Here is a 6,923-nt window from a genome sequence, read left to right on the forward strand (position 1 = left end):
CTTTGTCTAGTCTAATCTTACACATATCAGGAGCCAAGACTTCCACAGATGAAGACTCCTGTTTAGTCACAGCATTTGAAAATAGTATGCATTTTTGAAACACTACCAGTCCATCTCCAAAGTTGCTCACTATGATTGCAGTGTAGCTTTAAAAACTGAACAGCTGGCTGATGCAAACTCTACTCTTGAAAAAGGATGTTAATGTAATGAGTGTTACTCCCAACATAGTTTTGAGAAATAGGTCTTGCCAAACTAACTCCACTTTACTTTTATGAGAATATGAGTTAAACTGACAGCACAAGTGCTGATGCAATACATTTCTGCAATGCATGACTTGGTGCCACACACCTTAGGGTTAAAAAACTTGAGTGATGCAAAATTAGTGTGGTGCATACTGCTTAAACAGATAGCATTAAACAGGAATCTTTGGTTATGAAAAAGTCAGGTTGATGTGGAAAAAGGCAGATTATTTGAAACAGATTTACTTAATGTGGATATAAGCACATGTAAAAATTTACAAATTTCAATATGGCCAAATGTTCAAATATCTGTCATAGCTGCAGACAGAAAACTTTCATAGGAAAGCACTTATGATGTAAAAGACTTAAAAATACTAGTGAATGATCTTCTGACTGTGTGGTACCTCAGCCCAAAAGGTTAATATGACCCTGCATGTATTAATTCTACTATTACTGGTGGCCAAGTGAATTACATTTCTCATGTTAAAGAATGTGGTAGAAAACTGGAGGATTTAGAGTGCAACAAGGCATATTAAAGAGTTAAACAAAGCCTTAGAATGAAAAACCTGAGGAGCTCAACTAATTAGTTCAACAAGAACAGGACTGGGTAATTAGATCACCATTTATTGGGAAAAGACACATAAGAATAACTTTTTAACCTAGCAGAAAGTATTGGAAGGAACACTAAGTGTGAAAGCTGAAGGTGGACAAATGTAGATTAAAATCCAAAGATACTACTAGAGTGAACAATTCAGTATTTTGTTTGGAATATATGTACAGATCTTCAATCTCTGCAAAGCACTGTAAATAATCCACAAAGCTTTAGGCAACTATGTATTTTAAGGAAGTGGTAAGTGTTTTTAAGCAGTTCCCAATAATTATTCACATTTTTCTTTTTAGTTTCTATTTACCATCTGACTAAGCACATAATTATCTGTAGGCATGTGAAACCGGCTTCCAGTACGCACCAGAGAATGTGTGTTATTGGTTTCCATACAGGCATAATCAAATCATGATCACTTTCAGTAATTAGCATTAATCTTTAGGCATGAATTAGTTCTCCAGTATCTCTAAAAAAACCAACCAAAACAACTAACCTAGAATTTATTCACTTGGAAAGTTATATTTTAAAGGCTAGAAAACTGCCACTAATAATGTAAAGAAATGATTTTGCTGTTAATATTTTGCTGAAATTAAAAAGAACTCTGCTTAAAGTCCCTATGTTCGTACTGGAGGCTGGGGGGGAGGTTGGTATTTTTTTCTATGTGTTGAGTTTTTGTTTTGTTTTTATTATTATTATTATTATTATTTTAAATCATATTCTATAGACATGCTTGACCACATATCTCAATCTCCCTGTTGTGCTTTGGGTTTCTTCAGCTGACATAAGGGAGTACCTCATCTTTTCTGTTAGTGAGAAGGGTACTCTCAAGGCCAGCAAGATCGTTTACTTCCAAATTGTCCTAGATTAAAAAAAAAAAAGGTGAAACCACATTGACTCCCCTTCCCCCTCTTGTACATTTGACCCTTATTAAACGGATTGAAACTTACTCATTTTAACATTATAGCTAAAGAAATCTTCCTGTCATGTTTCAGAAATATCTGCTACATTTTTGTACATACATCAGCAATTCTAAATTATTGCCAATGATTCTGAAATAAGTGTATAAGCAAATAAGATTTATTTTTCCAAGGCCCTATTGCTGAAGATATCATTTTACTGACATCTTAATTTTCTACTAAATTAATAAGCTTTATCTGCTCCTTTTTTTCTGTACATGAACATATTTTTTAATAAAAACTATATGAGAAAATTACTTTAGTAAGATGGAATCAATGTAATTTATTTTTACATTGATATTTGGTTGTATTTATTTGTCTATTTCAGTCATTATTTTCCTATTTGAATTTATCAGGATTTTTGAGAAATGAAAGCATTTATTATTATACATCTAAATGAAAGATTTTCTATTATACACTTAAATGTATTACAGCATTTCTTGTTGAGATATTTACATATTTACATTGTTTGCTTTTACTTCAGATACATTAAGAGAAAACTATGGTTGGTATTAAATGTTTTTTGTTTGTTTTTTTAACAAATTTAGAAAGAAAAATCATTCATTTTAATGTGAAGTTATTACTTATAGTCAGTTCTCACATTTTTTATCAAAAATAACAAACCCTGAATTAAATCCTGAAATGAAAAGCTGAAAATGCTATTTTAAAGGATCAAAATCAAAATATAAGCTTTTGAAAACAATCTCTATTAAAAAGTAATTTCAAGTAACAGTGAAATTTTGGTGAACTCAACATTGCACTTTTTAATGTATTAACTATTAATTTCATTATTCATCTTTGTTTCTTGAAACTATCTGGATAGACTGCTCATTCCCCTTCCATGGAAAAGAAATTACTTACTCATTTTTCTTGGCTGACGTTTCAATACATCTTTCCTTAAAAAGACTGTAGGTCTGGCAGGAACAAAAAAAAAGGAAAGATTAACTGTCTCGAAGCTATACGTTAATGTTTAGGATGCATGAGAAGAAAAATTGATGTTTCCCTCTTCCTTGTTGTTAAAATTGTTAGTATTAGACAAGGTTGCTCATAATGGTAATAACTTTTTTTCATTATAAATTATATCTGTTTTGAAGAGGAGCACAAAAGGCACAAAACCTTGCTGTTTGACAAGAGGTGATCTTGCACAGAGCTTATTTTCGCTGTATCAACTCAGAGAAACTGGTGAAATGAGGAAGCTATCGTACAGAATTGTCATTCCCTTTTTTTCTTCAACGTAGGAGTCACTTGTGTTCCTTTCTTCACTGAACTATAATATGAATTTAGTGAGTTTGTTTATCAGAAAATATGGTGTTTATGGTATTTTTTATCCAGATATAGTCTGAATACCACCCCTCTCCTTTGGTTTCTTGGATAACAGCAGTCCTTAAAAGAGTTAGTGCTTTCTGGGTATCAAGAATGTGACTGAGCATATGTGCACAACTGTTATAAAGAATTTTGCATGCTTATCCAGTAACATGACAGAGAATGGTCTTGTGTGATTAGAATCACAGTCATCGCCTTTATCAGGGAGCAACAAGGGCTGATGCTCTGTAAGGATAGCTGAATGGGGCAAGGCAGGGCCCTCTCTGACAAGGGCATGATGTCACAGGACTTGAGCAGCAAAAAGCAGAGCAGGTTGGCAGCAGTGACCTGAATCAGCCATGGGCCATCCTTCCAAGTGCATCTATACTGACAAGTCAGGAATGAGGTCAAGGCAGAGATTCAAGTCAGCGTGACAGAATCAGGGCTGAAATCAGACTGAAGCACTCATGGCCCACAGCTTTAGACAAAGCATCTCGGCTCCACCTCCAGATTACCCATGTTGGCAAACACTGACCTTATATCATACCAATGTTGAAAGTATAAAATATATTTCACTGGAAGTTAGGACTTTACTGACACCATGGGTTACTTTTAGACTGACGCACCTGGAGGACACGAGAGGCTACAACTACAGATGTGTGAAACTTAAATGGTGCTTATTTTGGAGAAGTCCCACAGACTAGTATGAAAGAATAGTTCTCTAGTGGTCTAATATACACAGTGGAATAGCTGATTAGTAGAAGAGAGCAGGGAAACTGGTCATAGAAAAAGGAAGTATTTAACAGTGAAAGCATGATAAAAGACAAAAATAACTGCAGAAACAAAAATCAGTGAGAATTATTTTTAGAGTCTCGTATTCCTAATACTGTAATTAACGTTAAAATTAACATTAAAATGTAAATTAACATTAAAATTAATATTGATGGGGAAAATCTAGTACTATATGTACTTTATGATCATAGTCTATCAGAAATCCCAATACAGAATTTCTGCTGAACAATGGAATAATGTGGAAGAGATTTCAACTTACTTTTTCTAATCAGAGTGAAGATTTTTTTCTGAAATTGCAAAAATATAGCATTATGACATGTATTTTTTTCTGCAAAACACAGTGATGCAAAACATAATGCATTCAGAAAGCTGTTGGGAATATACGCTCGAAATTGTTTACTACTTAGCTGTTTTTACATTATGTAACTGTAAGAAGTTGCCTAGTTTTCTTGCTTGGACAACTTGTTTTTGTGCTGCCTATCTTATCAATCAATATTTTCCAGGATGTTAATGCCAAAATAATGACAGTTACAAGGAAATACGATTGTTACCTGTGATTTCAGGTAATGTCCCAAATCTATTTTCAGCAAGTTATAGATACTATATTCGAAATACAGTGCCATAGTGTCAGTCATGAATTAAAAGGACTGTCCATTAGTCTGACAATATTAAGGATGGATTTCAGATGGGATTAACAAAATACATGAGATAAAGACATGTAAATGTGGCATCTACATTTATCTGTTCATCCACGAGCTTTGTGCCCAGTTTTCCATTGTACCTAGTGAAGATCTGATCACTAAAATCAATGAAGACTATAGGGACAGATATTCATGTCATCCTGAATCATCCAAACATCTAGGGGCTCTCAATTCAGCCACCCACACATAGCTAGCTAGTACTATCTGTGGTTCTTCTTGTCATCTCAGACCTCTAGTTATCTGCCAACATACATGGCAGAAAACTGGAGGCGCCATACTCTACTGGAGCGATAACCAGATATCAGGTACTTAGAGTATTTCCTATGGCTTTAGATGCCTATGCATGACAAGTGAATTGCTCTGCTTATGCCTGGTTTGCCAAACCTTTCCGTGGGTTTCATTGAGTTTATAGACCTCCAGCCACTATAATGGCAGCAGAGCTGTCTGCCTTCTGTTGCTGTGGGTTGACATTTGCCTGAATGGACTCCAGCATGGGTCCTCCACAGGGTTACAGGTCCTCCACAGTGTCACAGGTCCTGCCAGGAACCTGCTGCAGCATGAGCTTCTCACAGGTCACAGCCTTCTTCTGGGCACATCCACCTGCTCCAGCATGGAGTCCTAATGGACTGCAGGGAGACAATGTGCTTCCCTGTGATCATCACCTGCAGGGAAATCTCTGCTCCAGTGCCAGGAGCACCTCTTCCCCTGCACTAGCTGTATGACTTGGGAACAGCTTCTGCTGTCTTCTCAGAAAATCCATTCTTGAGTCCCCCTACTACCAAAACCTTGACATATAAACCCGATACTTCTATGCAGACACTTACAGGTGGATATCTAAATTCAGATGGTCTACAGCAAAGGACACAGTACGTAATGCAAGCTTGTATACAGGATTTCTCAAATATTATTGAAGGCAAAGCGCAAAATTTCATCTACAAGATAAAAAGAAACTAATTTCATATCTCACAATAAAACTTTAGTGAAAGATGCAATTTCCATAGGCCTATGGCTGTGATAAGGGTTAAGGCTCAACAGACAGAAGCAAATCAAGCATATGGGAAGAATCACAGCTAGTGTAAGTCAGTGCCTGTTTACACTGTTTATCATCTGGACCAGAGTCACCAACATACAGCTCACCAGGAGTTCTGAGAGAACATGCATGTGTAAAAAGAGCCTTCACACTAGCTAAGTCTTTATTAGTCTACTCTTTCTGAGACCTTCATTCCATTACCAGTTAATAAAGTATTTGCCTTCCAAAATCATGCTTCATCTGACTAAATACATAGTCTGATTTTGAATGAGTAGCATGCAGATATATTTGAAAATATATCTTAGTGGTATAGTAGGCAATATGGAATAGAAATGATTCTCTACATAATTACAGCATCTGCTATTGTACTCCTTTATTGCTGAAGAGAAATTTTGGGATTTTCTCAAGAACGCATTTCATTTTCTTAGACACTAAAAATCTGGCTAGCCAAGTAGTGTATTTATATTGTACTGTACTATGCAGTCAATGATATAGGGGAAAAAAGGTCTCATGAGAGCAGAATAAAGGGGCAGGATCACCTCCTTGGACCTGCTGGTCACACTCCTTTTGATGCAGCCCAGGATACAGTTGGCTTTCTGGGCTGCAAGCGCATGCTGCCGTCTCATGTTCATTTTTTCATCAACCAGCACCCTCAAGTCCTTCTCTGCAGGGCTGCTCTGACTTAGGGCAGGATTGCTGAAAAAAACCAAAACCTTCTCCACTGATTTTGTGTGTTTTGAAAAGCATGAAAGAAATAGGGACTTTCATACTTTTACTTAGTGTTGCAATTAAATTACACCAGGAAGCCACCTGATTTTACTATATATGTTTCAAAATTTATGGAGTGCTGTGCAAAAATAACACTTAAAATATTAGATGCAATCATAAAATGAGAGAAAAGGAGATTAGACTTTCCTCAAAGACTATAAATCTATTCTTATAGCACACATTATGAGAATGAGCATTATAACAAGAAATGCAGAGAACAATCTTTTCCAGGAATACCAGTTTCAGTGTCTTTTTCTCCTCCCATAAGAAATTTCAATTGGTAATTTGCATTGTTCTTTTAAATTGTGTTTACATTTTTTATATTTACTTCTTGGATTTTGAATAATAATTTTCCATGATTTGGTACATACACAGCTTAATGATATTTCTTTATTAGTAGTATTTACATAATAGCTCATATAATAAATATGTAAATAAAGAGATGCAAAAAATCAAAAGATGCTTCATTGTGTTGGTCTTGGAAAGCCAGGATTTAGCTGTTTTTAGAAAGTTTTATAGTTAAATTATCAA

The 6,923-nt window shown here is 35.3% G+C and overlaps 1 long non-coding RNA gene across 1 annotated transcript; it reads left to right on the forward strand.

The window, feature by feature from the left end:
* Nucleotides 1-3,473: 3,473 nt before the first annotated feature.
* On the forward strand, nt 3,474-5,716 carry LOC133223677 (uncharacterized). The gene is made up of 3 exons (XR_009728650.1): nt 3,474-3,525; nt 4,397-4,456; nt 5,596-5,716. It is a non-coding gene; the product is annotated as an uncharacterized LOC133223677 (long non-coding RNA).
* Nucleotides 5,717-6,923: the final 1,207 nt, after the last annotated feature.

This window comes from Neopsephotus bourkii, unplaced genomic scaffold (genome assembly GCF_033783945.1).
Source record: "Neopsephotus bourkii isolate Nb327-2 ecotype Australia unplaced genomic scaffold, CSIRO-AGI_Nbou_v1 NB_1638, whole genome shotgun sequence".
In the NCBI taxonomy this organism is placed as follows: Eukaryota; Metazoa; Chordata; class Aves; order Psittaciformes; family Psittacidae; genus Neopsephotus; species Neopsephotus bourkii.